Source organism: Octopus sinensis, linkage group LG2, assembly GCF_006345805.1.
Source record: "Octopus sinensis linkage group LG2, ASM634580v1, whole genome shotgun sequence".
Classification (NCBI taxonomy): domain Eukaryota; kingdom Metazoa; phylum Mollusca; class Cephalopoda; order Octopoda; family Octopodidae; genus Octopus; species Octopus sinensis.
This window is the reverse complement of record NC_042998.1, coordinates 8,902,668-8,917,114: the sequence shown is the minus strand read 5'-3', so window position 1 is coordinate 8,917,114 and position 14,447 is coordinate 8,902,668. Positions and strand designations below refer to the sequence as shown.

Below are 14,447 nucleotides of genomic sequence, written 5' to 3'. Positions count from 1 at the left end.
CCTTTTTAGTAGAAGAAATAGCTATAACTCTTTGACTGCTATTTCTAAATTCGGTATGTGGTAAGGCAATTCGTTGCTAAACCCTTTATTGCTTAGTATATATATATATATATATATATATATATATATATATATATATATATATATATATATATATATATACACATATATTTACATATATATATGTATATACATATATATACATATATATATATATACATATATATATATACATATATATTTACATATATATATACATATATATTTACATATATATATATATACATATATATATATATACATATATATATACATACATATATATATACATATATACATATATATTTACATATATATATATATATATATATATATATTTACATATATATATATATATTTACATATATATATATATTTACATATATATATATTCACATATATATATATATATATATATATATATATATATATATATATTTACATATGTATATATATATTTACATATATATATATATATTTACACATATATATATATATTTACATATATATATATTTACATATGTATATATATACATATATATATACATATATATATATACATATATATACATATATATATATATTTACATATATATACATATATATATATACATATATATATATACATACATATATATACATACATACCACGAAAATGAAGATCTACCAGGCATGTGTACTCAGCACTCTACTGTATGGAAGCGAGACCTGGACGCTATACACACGCCAAGAGCGTCGCCTAAACATCTTTCACCTGCGCTGCCTCCGAAAAATCCTCCGCATCAAATGGCAGAATCATATCCCCAACAAAGATGTCTTCAGGCAAGCAGGAATACCAAGCATGTTTGCACTCCTCACACAAAGATGTATGAGATGGCTTGGGCATGTTAGCCGTTTGAAAGATGGCAGAATTCCCAAGGACATACTCTACGGAGAGCTTGCTAGGGGTACTAGGTCTGTGGGTAGACCGATCTTACGTTACAGGGATGTTTGCAAAAGGGATATGAAGGCCTGCAACATCAATATTAGCGGTTGGGAGGCAGTTGCCGGCAACCGTGGAGAATGGCGACGTACAGTAAAAGAGGGAATACAAAAGAGTGACAGAGAGAGAGAGAGAGGAGAAATGGAAAGAAAGGAAGAGACGTAAACAAGAGACTATGGCACTACAACCAGCCAGGAACAGTCTCCGCTATATTTGCGGTACCTGCCAGAGGGAGTGTTTGTCCAGGATAGGACTACACAGCCACAGCAGGAAATGTATCAGGACATCTCTTATTATAAAAAGCAGATTTTATCTGCCTCCCTTTGTATCTTATAGAAATCTACAATATAGGATTTCTTCAATTACAATTTACCTAGGATTTTTAAGAGTACAATGCATCGGGTCATGCCAGGTCCAGTTTTTAAAATTTAAACTCCAATTAAGCAAAATTTACAGAAAACTCACATTCTGGTGTGTATGTCAAATGCTTTTCTTAGTCTGGTTTACAGCACACGCAAACGCACACACACAGTGTGCAACGAATAAAGTGAAACTAATTCACTGTGTGTTGACAGGTAGAAAATAGAATGCGATGGCGATGTAATATTTGTTTCTGTCTATGACGCTGATAGATACATGAGTAAAATGTATGGGAAGCTAACAGATAAGAGTGAGTGAAAATGTTCTTGGAAGAGAGTAAATAGCGAGAGTGATTTCAGGAAGACTTTACATTAAATAACCGTAGTGGCTTGTATATATATATATATATACATACATAAGACAGTAAGGTGTGATTTGAGGGAGATTTGGCTGCTATTTCTACCATGTCTAGCTGCCATGTAGGGGTCTCCCTCATAGGCTCATACATACATATATACATAGATAAGACAGTAAGGTGTGATTTGGGGGAAATTTGGCTGCTATTTCTACCAGGTCTAGCTACCATGTAGAGGTCCCCCTCATTGGCTCATATATATATATACATACATAAGACAGTAAGGTGTGATTTGTGGGAGATTTGGCTGCTGTTTCTACCAGGTCTGTTAGGCCTTCTCATGTAAACTCAAGCTTTCTCATGCCTTGAACATAAGACCAAAGCAGAGAATGTATTCTTTTATTCTTCTGCTTTTTCCAGCCATTGGTCTGTGGCCATGCTGGGGCAATGCCTTGAAGAATTGTAGTTTAATGAATCAACTCCAGTTTATTTTTGTAAGCATTGTACTTATTCTATCTGTTTTCTTTGTCAAACCACTAGGTGACAGGGATGTAAACAAACCAACATTCGTTGTCAAGCAGTGGTGGAGGACAATCACAAGCACAGACACGCACACACACACACATACATGCATACACATATACACACATATATACATACATACATACATATATATATATGTGTATATATATTGCAGCGTGGAAGGTGTTTGTAAGCCATTTAAGAAACACACAAAAACCGTTACATTCACTTCAACATTTAAATTTAATTTGCCAAAATATTTTCCTCCCTTTGAGACCGCAACCTGTTCACTGACAAAAACATCGTGCTAACAGGTCGCGGTCTCAAAGCGACGAAAATATTTTGACAAATTAAATTTAAATGTTGCAGTGAATCTAACGGTTTTTGTGTGTTTCTTAAATGGCTTATAAACACCTTCAACGCTGCAACTGTTTTCGTTCCAGCACACGATCTCAGATCAAGTCACTTGCTATGCAAGTACATCTCTGTAACTATATATATATTTATATATATATATGTATATTGGTAAAAACAGTAAGATAACAAAAGAAAGAAAGAGACCTCAATATTATGTAAATAGAGGAAATCTTTATATATAAAAGTGAGGTTGTGTGTCTGTCTCCTACGATTTAGATTCCTAACTACTCCCACATTTTGCGGTGCAGTTTAACCAAAACCGGGTATCTTATAGTCGTGCTTCATATCGAGACCGTCTGGGTATTAGCGCGCGTCTACGATGAGTTTACGATTTAAAAAAAAATTTACCATCAATTTTTCCCATTTTTAATCCTTTTTGACATATATAAGGGAAGTAACTCTCTAAAATTTATTATTAAATCTCAGAACGTAAAAAGCTACAGTAACACCCCTCCCCCTTTGTGGTTAGCCATATTGAGATGACTATTATACTTTACATATCTAAAAATGCTTATATAATTATTTCCCTTACAAACCCGAGCAACGCCGGGCGATACTGCTAGTATATATATATGCATTTGTTTGTATACATGTGTGTGTGTATAAAAATAAATATATGCATAACCAATGCAAACAATGAAAAATAATTTAAACACTCATTTTATATATACTCAGGATCTACACAAATTTTATATATACTCCACGAAGTTTGAAAGGTAAAGATACGGTATTTTAAATTTTTGTTGCATTTCTAATCTTTCTGATGTCTAAGGATGGATATTTATGCGTATGAATCTTTTTCTTTTATTTTGTTTCAAATATAATTCTAGGGAACTGAAAAAGCTGTGTACGATAAAATTTGTGTACGAAAAAGTTGTTTACGATAAAATAGCTTTCTACGTCACAGTTAACACTATGCAGCGAATAATTTTAGATCAATACAGACAACATGATTGGTTAAAATTCGCAGATTTAATGTACGATTAAAGTCATAAAATAGATTTTTCTCAAATAAACAAGTTGGAATTAGTGTCTTGTTTTGAGACACTCTACCAGTACACGAAGTTTCAAATTATTTAGTTAACTAGAAAGATCTGCGGTCCTGGCCACGATAATGAAAAGATCCGAATCGAGAAATTGGAAGTAATTCACGATAAATTGGTGTTTTTTTAAACATTCTTTCACTGGCCCGCTTTCAGCCATATGTATATGTATCTGGAGTTTCTGGTAGTCTTTTTTAAGGAATCAGCGCTTCATGCTGGGGATGGGATGGATTTATCACCCTTCATTTACACCAACGGTGACTAAAACTCACCGCTGATTAAAACCAATTTAAAACTCACGTGCGCAAAAAATGTGCTTAGTCAAACTCGGGATTCCACACCAAAATAATATACTTAATACTAAATAAATTAAATAATTAAAAGCCACTAATTATTATATATACTCTAAAAATCTTATATGATTTATAAATATATTAAAAAAATTATAGTAACCCCCCGACGTACTATTAAATTCTTCCCAAATTACTCTTTTAATTATAAGCTAAAATTAGTGATCAAAACCAATGTCTCTTAAAATACTTATCATAATTTGAGGTATAACTGTACATGCGTATACATATATACATATATATACATATATATTGATTTGTTTACATATTTCTCGATAAATTACGAGCGCCAGGCGATATACCAGAATTCCCTAGTTTTGTCGGGACGTTCGGAGTCTGCGCAGTGATATGATTAGTTAGGGAGAGTAAATCATTAGAAGCACATGCTTCTAGTGAGTTAGGGTCCCAGAAAGACAGGGTCTCACTGAAGAATTCTCCCTGAGCAAATAAATTATCTTTATTGCTGAAAAGAAAGAAACTGCAGTCTGAGAATTACCGGTTTAGTAAATGTTTTTATCTTCATTTCACTTAATTTATCAAGCTTCTGTATTCCTAGCACATATTTCGCCTTAATGTACTGATATATGAAAAATATATGGCTTGTGTTAGTAATACCAGCGATTATAATTATTTTTATTTTATCGCAATTTGATTTGTTTATATATACATATATATATATACATACGATACGCAATACATACACATACACATATATACCTCCCCACACACATAAATAAATATATATACATATACATTTATATACACATACATAAACATATACACATATATACATACATACACTCACAAACACATATATCATATGAATAAATCTTTATATATATAAAACTGAGAATGTGTGTCTGTCTGTCTGTCTGTGTGTTTCCCTAAAACTTGAGAACTACACAATCAATTTCATTCAAATTTTACTCATGCCTTACTTAGGGTATGGGGAGTGTCATCGGCAAAAACATTTTAAACTTTTTGCCTTGGGCGAGCCCACAACAAAATCATATCTTCTCCACTACGATTCCCTAAAACTTGAGAACTACACAACCAATTTCATTCAAATTTTACACATGCCTTACTTTGGGTCCATGTAGTTTCATGGGCAAAAAAATGTTCAACTTCTTGCCTAGGGCGAGCCCATAGCAATATCATATCTTCTCCACTATTTCAGTATTACGTGTTAAAAGTGAAACAAAAACATTTCTCTATTTTATGTCAGATACTTTCACTTTAACAATAAAAATAATAATAACAATTGAATTATTCCCACTCTCCATTATACAATGTTAACTATTTCCGTGACCTTGCCGCAGATATTTTGTTAAAGATAAAATAGATTGCGTGATATCGTACCCGTAGAGTATATTATAATAACAAAGGGAAGGGGAGTGAGTGACGGGCAGAATCAGAGAAGTTTTTGTTGTCACTGCGTTTTGTTGTAACTAGGATACAGATAAAAACAGAACAAAATTTTAAGGTAAGTTTTGTTGAGTTTATCAATCCTTCCCTCTCTCTCTTTCTCTCTCTCTCAAACACTTATTTTTTCTTCTTTTATTCTGTTACTTCTTTCTGTCATTTGTCTGCGGCCATGCTTGAGCACCACTTTAAGGGATTTTACACGAAGAAATCGAACCCAAGACCTAATTTTGGAAGTGCAGGTTTTATTCTATCGGGTACTTTTGACGAACCGCTAAGTTGCCTGATTTGAACTTTTTCTAGTGTTTCCGGTTGTCCACTGATGGTGGGGGGGGGTAGAAACACAGACATAAAGGGACATATATCTACACTCACACCCACGCTCACACACGCACACACACACACACACGCACACAGTAATTATATTAATTAAATAACAAGAAGATAGTTTCGATATTAAACTTTAACAAAATAACAGCCGAGAATCGAGATCTTAAGTGAGACAGAACTTTATCTATCAATGTACCGGATGAGATCGAGACAGCAAAATCGATGTAGCACAACATTTTGCATGGAGTCCCACACATAAATGACAATAGCAAGACGGATCGAATCAAACGTTTTACAGTGTAGAGTTTTATACCATCTGCTCGTTACTTAATTAATATAATTACCCTAGCTGACACTGCGGAGCTCCTGAAGTAGATCCCTTGGATGAAAACAGGTTGCCTAAACTGTGCCAGTGTTCTACTCAACGTCGAAACAGACAAATCGACGTTTTACACCTATTAGTCCCATATATATATATATATATATATATATATATATATATATATATATATATATATATATATATATATATATATATATATACTAGCAGTATCGCCCGGCGTTGCTCGGGTTTGTAAGGGAAATAATTATATAAGCATTTTTAGAGATGTAAAGTATAATAGCCATCTCAATATGGCTAACCACAAAGGGGGAGGGTTGTTACTGTAGCTTTTTACGTTCTGAGATTTAATAATAAATTTTAGAGAGTTACTTCCCTTATATATGTCAAAAATGGATTAAAAATGGGAAAAATTTATGGTAAATTTTTTTTAAATCGTAGACTCATCGTATATGCGCGCTAATACCCAGACGGTCTCGATATAAATCACGACTATAAGATACCCGGTTTTGGTTAAACTGCACCGCAAAATGTGGGAGTTGTTAGGAATCTAAATCGTAGGAGACAGACATACAACCTCACTTTTATATATAAAGATTTCCTCTATTTACATAATATTGAGGTCTCTTTCTTTCTTTTGTTATCTTACTGTTTTTACCAATATACATATATACATATATATATATATATAAATATATATATAGTTACAGAGATGTACTTGCATAGCAAGTGACTTGATCTGAGATCGTGTGCTGGAACGAAAACAGCTGCAGCGTTGAAGGTGTTTATAAGCCATTTAAGAAACACAAAAACCGTTAGATTCACTTCAACATTTAAATTTAATTTGTCAAAATATTTTCGTCGCTTTGAGACCACGACCTGTTAAGCACGATATTTTTGTCAGTGAACAGGTCGCGGTCTCAAAGCGACGAAAATATTTTGGCAAATTAAATTTAAATGTTGAAGTGAATGTAACGGTTTTTGTGTGTTTCTTAAATGGCTTAGAAACACCTTCCAGGCTGCAATATATATATACACATATATATATATATGTATGTATGTATGTATGTATGTATGTGTGTATATGTGTATGCATGTATGTGTGTGTGTGCGTGTCTGTGCTTGTGATTGTCCTCCACCACTGCTTGACAACGAATGTTGGTTTGTTTACATCCCTGTCACCTAGTGGTTTGACAAAGGAAACAGATAGAATAAGTACAATGCTTACAAAAATAAAACTGGAGTTGATTCATTAAACTACAATTCTTCAAGGCATTGCCCCAGCATGGCCACAGACCAATGGCTGGAAAAAGCAGAAGAATAAAAGAATACATTCTCTGCTTTGGTCTTATGTTCAAGGCATGAGAAAGCTTGAGTTTACATGAGAAGGCCTAACAGACCTGGTAGAAACAGCAGCCAAATCTCCCTCAAATCACACCTTACCGTCTTATGTATGTATATATATATGAGCCAATGAGGGGGACTTCTACATGGTAGCTAGACCTGGTAGAAATAGCAGCCAAATTTCCCCCAAATCACACCTTACTGTCTTATCTATGTATATATGTATGTATGAGCCTATGAGGGAGACCCCTACATGGCAGCTAGACATGGTAGAAATAGCAGCCAAATCTCCCTCAAATCACACCTTACTGTCTTATCTTTCTGCTACTTGGATATAGGTCTTATATTCGTAGTAAAAAACTTTCCTGTCACACACTCACGCACACGCACAAACACACACACACGCACCCTCACACACGCGCACACACACTCACACACACGCACGTTAGCTTACAATTTTATTTATATATTTGCGTGTCTATGTGTGGAAAGAGGAAGTGGGCGGCAGAGTAAAAGAATCACTCACTACAGTAAGTGAATTACTTTCATTTTATTCATTGCCCACTGTGTGTGTGCGTTTGCGTGTGGTGTAAACCAGACTAAGAAAAGCATTTGACACACACACCAGAATGTGAGTTTTCTGTAAATTTTGCTTAATTGGAGTTGAAATTTTAAAAACTGGACATGGCATGACGCGATGCATTGTACTCTTAAAAATCCTAGGTAAATTGTAATTGAAGAAATCCTATATTGTAGATTTGTATAACTCCCAAAGGGAGGCAGATAAAATCTGCCTTTTATAATAAGAGATATATATATATATATACTAGCAGTATCGCCCGGCGTTGCTCGGGTTTGTAAGGGAAATAATTATATAAGCATTTTTAGAGATGTAAAGTATAATAGCCATCTCAATATGGCTAACCACAAAGGGGGAGGGGTGTTACTGTAGGTTTTTACGTTCTGAGATTTAATAATAAATTTTAGAGAGTTACTTCCCTTATATATGTCAAAAATGGATTAAAAATGGGAAAAATTGATGGTAAATTTTTTTTAAATCGTAGACTCATCGTAGACGCGCGCTAATACCCAGACGGTCTCGATATGAATCACGACTATAAGATACCCGGTTTTGGTTAAACTGCACCGCAAAATGTGGGAGTTGTTAGGAATCTAAATCGTAGGAGACAGACACACAACCTCACTTTTATATATAAAGATTCCTCTATTTACATAATATTGAGGTCTCTTTCTTTCTTTTGTTATCTTACTGTTTTTACCAATATACATATATATATATATATAAATATATATATAGTTACAGAGATGTACTTGCATAGCAAGTGACTTGATCTGAGATCGTGTGCTGGAACGAAAACAGTTGCAGCGTTGAAGGTGTTTATAAGCCATTTAAGAAACACACAAAAACCGTTAGATTCACTTCAACATTTAAATTTAATTTGTCAAAATATTTTCGTCGCTTTGAGACCACGACCTGTTAAGCACGATATTTTTGTCAGCGAACAGGTCGCGGTCTGAAAGCGACGAAAATATTTTGGCAAATTAAATTTAAATGTTGAAGTGGATGTAACGGTTTTTGTGTGTTTCTTAAATGGCTTACAAACACCTTCAACGCTGCAATATATATATACACACATATATATATATGTATGTATGTGTGTATATGTGTATGCATGTATATGTGTGTGTGTGCGTGTCTGTGCTTGTGATTGTCCTCCACCACTGCTTGACAACGAATGTTGGTTTGTTTACATACCTGTCCCATAGACACCTTACTGTCTTATCTATGTATATATGTATGTATGAGCCAATGAGAGAGACCCCTACATGGCAGCTAGACCTGGTAGAAATAGCAGACAAATTTCCCCCAAATCACACCTTACTGTCTTATCTATGTATATATGTATGTATGAGCCTATGAGGGAGACCCCTACATGGCAGCTAGACCTGGTAGAAATAGCAGCCAAATTTCCCCCAAATCACATCTTACTGTCTTATCTATGTATATATGTATGTATGAGCCTATGAGGGAGACCCCTACATGGCAGCTAGACATGGTAGAAATAGCAGCCAAATCTCCCTCAAATCACACCTTACTGTCTTATCTTTCCGCTACTTGGATATAGGTGTTATACTCGTCGTAAAAAAACTTTCCTGTCACACACTAACGCACACGCACACACACAGACACACACACACACGCACCCTCACCCACACACACACGCGCACACCCACACACACCCACTCACACACACGCACGTTAGCTTACAATTTTATTTATATATTTGCGTGTCTGTGTGGAAAGAGGAAGTGGGAGGCAGAGTGAAAGAATCACTCACTACAGTAAGTCAATTACTTTCATTTTATTCGTTGCCCACTGTGTGTGTGCGTTTGCGTGTGGTGTAAACCAGACTAAGAAAAGCATTTGACACACACACCAGAATGTGAGTTTTCTGTAAACTTTGCTTAACTGGAGTTTAAATTTTATAAACTGGACCTGGCATGACGCGATGCATTGTACTCTTAAAAATAAAAGGTAAATTGTAATTGAAGAAATCCTATATTGTAGATTTGTATAACTCCCAAAGGGAGGCAGATAAAATCTGCCTTTTATAATAAGAGATACATAAACATATACACATATATACATACATACACTCACAAACACATATATCATATGAATAAATCTTTATATATATAAAACTGAGAATGTGTGTCTGTCTGTCTGTCTGTGTGTTTCCCTAAAACTTGAGAACTACACAATCAATTTCATTCAAATTTTACACATGCCTTACTTAGGGTATGGGGAGTGTCATCGGCAAAAAAATTTAACTTTTTGCCTAGGGCGAGCCCACAGCAATATCATATCTTCTCCACTACGATTTCCTAAAACTTGAGAACTACACAACCAATTTCATTCAAATTTTACACATGCCTTACTTTGGGTCCATGTAGTTTCATGGGCAAAAAAAAATGTTCAACTTCTTGCCTAGAGCGAGCCCATAGCAATATCATATCTTCTCCACTATTTCAGTATTACGTGTTAAAAGTGAAACAAAAATATTTCTCTATTTTATGTCAGATACTTTCACTTTAACAATAAAAATAATAATAACAATTGAATTATTCCCACTCTCCATTATACAATGTTAACTATTTCCGTGACCTTGCCGCAGATATTTTGTTAAAGATAAAATAGATTGCGTGATATCGTACCCGTAGAGTATATTATAATAACAAAGGGAAGGGGAGTGAGTGACGGGCAGAATCAGAGAAGTTTTTGTTGTCACTGCGTTTTGTTGTAACTAGGATACAGATAAAAACAGAACAAAATTTTAAGGTAAGTTTTGTTGATTTTATCAATCCTTCCCTCTCTCTCTTTCTCTCTCTCTCAAACACTTATTTTTTCTTCTTTTATTCTGTTACTTCTTTCTGTCATTTGTCTGCGGCCATGCTTGAGCACCACTTTAAGGGATTTTACACGAAGAAATCGAACCCAAGATCTAATTTTTGGAAGTGCAGGTTTTATTCTATCGGGTACTTTTGACGAACCGCTAAGTTGCCTGATTTGAACTTTTTCTAGTGTTTCCGGTTGTCCACTGATGGTGGGGGGGGGGGTAGAAACACAGACATAAAGGGACATATATCTACACTCACACCCACGCTCACACACGCACACACACACACACACGCACACAGTAATTATATTAATTAAATAACAAGAAGATAGTTTCGATATTAAACTTTAACAAAATAACAGCCGAGAATCGAGATCTTAAGTGAGACAGAACTTTATCTATCAATGTACCGGATGAGATCGAGACAGCAAAATCGATGTAGCACAACATTTTGCATGGAGTCCCACACATAAATGACAATAGCAAGACGGATCGAATCAAACGTTTTACAGTGTAGAGTTTTATACCATCTGCTCGTTACTTAATTAATATAATTACCCTAGCTGACACTGCGGAGCTCCTGAAGTAGATCCCTTGGATGAAAACAGGTTGCCTAAACTGTGCCAGTGTTCTACTCAACGTCGAAACAGACAAATCGACGTTTTACACCTATTAGTCCCATATATATATATATATATATATATATATATATATATATATATATATATATATATATATATATATATATATATATATATATATATATATATACTAGCAGTATCGCCCGGCGTTGCTCGGGTTTGTAAGGGAAATAATTATATAAGCATTTTTAGAGATGTAAAGTATAATAGCCATCTCAATATGGCTAACCACAAAGGGGGAGGGTTGTTACTGTAGCTTTTTACGTTCTGAGATTTAATAATAAATTTTAGAGAGTTACTTCCCTTATATATGTCAAAAATGGATTAAAAATGGGAAAAATTTATGGTAAATTTTTTTTAAATCGTAGACTCATCGTATATGCGCGCTAATACCCAGACGGTCTCGATATAAATCACGACTATAAGATACCCGGTTTTGGTTAAACTGCACCGCAAAATGTGGGAGTAGTTAGGAATCTAAATCGTAGGAGACAGACACACAACCTCACTTTTATATATAAAGATTTCCTCTATTTACATAATATTGAGGTCTCTTTCTTTCTTTTGTTATCTTACTGTTTTTACCAATATACATATATATATATATATATATAAATATATATATAGTTACAGATGTGTACTTGCATAGCAAGTGACTTGATCTGAGATCGTGTGCTGGAACGAAAACAGTTGCAGCGTTGAAGGTGTTTATAAGCCATTTAAGAAACACATAAAAACCGTTAGATTCACTTCAACATTTAAATTTAATTTGTCAAAATATTTTCGTCGCTTTGAGACCACGACCTGTTAAGCACGATATTTTTGTCAGTGAACAGGTCGCGGTCTCAAAGCGACGAAAATATTTTGGCAAATTAAATTTAAATGTTGAAGTGAATGTAACGGTTTTTGTGTGTTTCTTAAATGGCTTACAAACACCTTCCACGCTGCAATATATATATACACATATATATATATATATGCATGTATGTATGTATGTGTGTATATGTGTATGCATGTATGTGTGTGTGTGTGTGCGTGTCTGTGCTTGTGATTGTCCTCCACCACTGCTTGACAACGAATGTTGGTTTGTTTACATCCCTGTCCACTAGTGGTTTGACAAAGGAAACAGATAGAATAAGTACAATGCTTACAAAAATAAAACTGGAGTTGATTCATTAAACTACAATTCTTCAAGGCATTGCCCCAGCATGGCCACAGACCAATGGCTGGAAAAAGCAGAAGAATAAAAGAATACATTCTCTGCTTTGGTCTTATGTTCAAGGCATGAGAAAGCTTGAGTTTACATGAGAAGGCCTAACAGACCTGGTAGAAACAGCAGCCAAATCTCCCTCAAATCACACCTTACTGTCTTATGTATGTATATATATATGAGCCAATGAGGGGGACTTCTACATGGTAGCTAGACCTGGTAGAAATAGCAGCCAAATTTCCCCCAAATCACACCTTACTGTCTTATCTATGTATATATGTATGTATGAGCCTATGAGGGAGACCACTACATGGCAGCTAGACATGGTAGAAATAGCAGCCAAATCTCCCTCAAATCACACCTTACTGTCTTATCTTTCTGCTACTTGGATATAGGTCTTATATTCGTAGTAAAAAACTTTCCTGTCACACACTCACGCACACGCACACACACACACACACGCACCCTCACACACGCGCACACACACTCACACACACGCACGTTAGCTTACAATTTTATTTATATATTTGCGTGTCTATGTGTGGAAAGAGGAAGTGGGCGGCAGAGTGAAAGAATCACTCACTACAGTAAGTGAATTACTTTCATTTTATTCATTGCCCACTGTGTGTGTGCGTTTGCGTGTGGTGTAAACCAGACTAAGAAAAGCATTTGACACACACACCAGAATGTGAGTTTTCTGTAAATTTTGCTTAATTGGAGTTTAAATTTTAAAAACTGGACCTGGCATGACGCGATGCATTGTACTCTTAAAAATCCTAGGTAAATTGTAATTGAAGAAATCCTATATTGTAGATTTGTATAACTCCCAAAGGGAGGCAGATAAAATCTGCCTTTTATAGTAAGAGATATATATATATACTAGCAGTATCGCCCGGCGTTGCTCGGGTTTGTAAGGGAAATAATTATATAAGCATTTTTAGAGATGTAAAGTATAATAGCCATCTCAATATGGCTAAACACGAAGGGGGAGGGGTGTTACTGTAGATTTTTACGTTCTGAGATTTAATAATAAATTTTAGAGAGTTACTTCCCTTATATATGTCAAAAATGGATTAAAAATGGGAAAAATTGATGGTAAATTTTTTTAAAATCGTAGACTCATCGTAGACGCGCGCTAATACCCAGACGGTCTCGATATGAATCACGACTATAAGATACCCGGTTTTGGTTAAACTGCACCGCAAAATGTGGGAGTAGTTAGGAATCTAAATCGTAGGAGACAGACACACAACCTCACTTTTATATATAAAGATTACCTCTACTTACATAATATTGAGGTCTCTTTCTTTCTTTTGTTATCTTACTGTTTTTACCAATATACATATATATATATATATAAATATATATATAGTTACAGAGATGTACTTGCATAGCAAGTGACTTGATCTGAGATCGTGTGCTGGAACGAAAACAGTTGCAGCGTTGAAGGTGTTTATAAGCCATTTAAGAAACACACAAAAACCGTTAGATTCACTTCAACATTTAAATTTAATTTGTCAAAATATTTTCGTTGCTTTGAGACCACGACCTGTTAAGCACGATATTTTTGTCAGTGAACAGGTCGCGGTCTGAAAGCGACGAAAATATTTTGGCAAATTAAATTTAAATGTTGAATTGAATGTAACGGTTTTTGTGTGTTTCTTAAATGGCTT

At 34.6% G+C, this 14,447-nt stretch overlaps 1 protein-coding gene across 1 annotated transcript in view; it reads left to right on the top strand.

Annotated features, from left to right (window-relative positions):
• Positions 1-10,815: 10,815 nt before the first annotated feature.
• LOC115232395 overlaps positions 10,816-14,447 on the top strand; it is a 137,693-nt gene continuing 134,061 nt past the window's right edge. The window contains exon 1 of the mRNA XM_029802252.2: positions 10,816-10,865. The gene's annotated coding sequence lies outside the window, so the exon portion shown is untranslated. The remainder of the gene's footprint in view (positions 10,866-14,447) is intronic.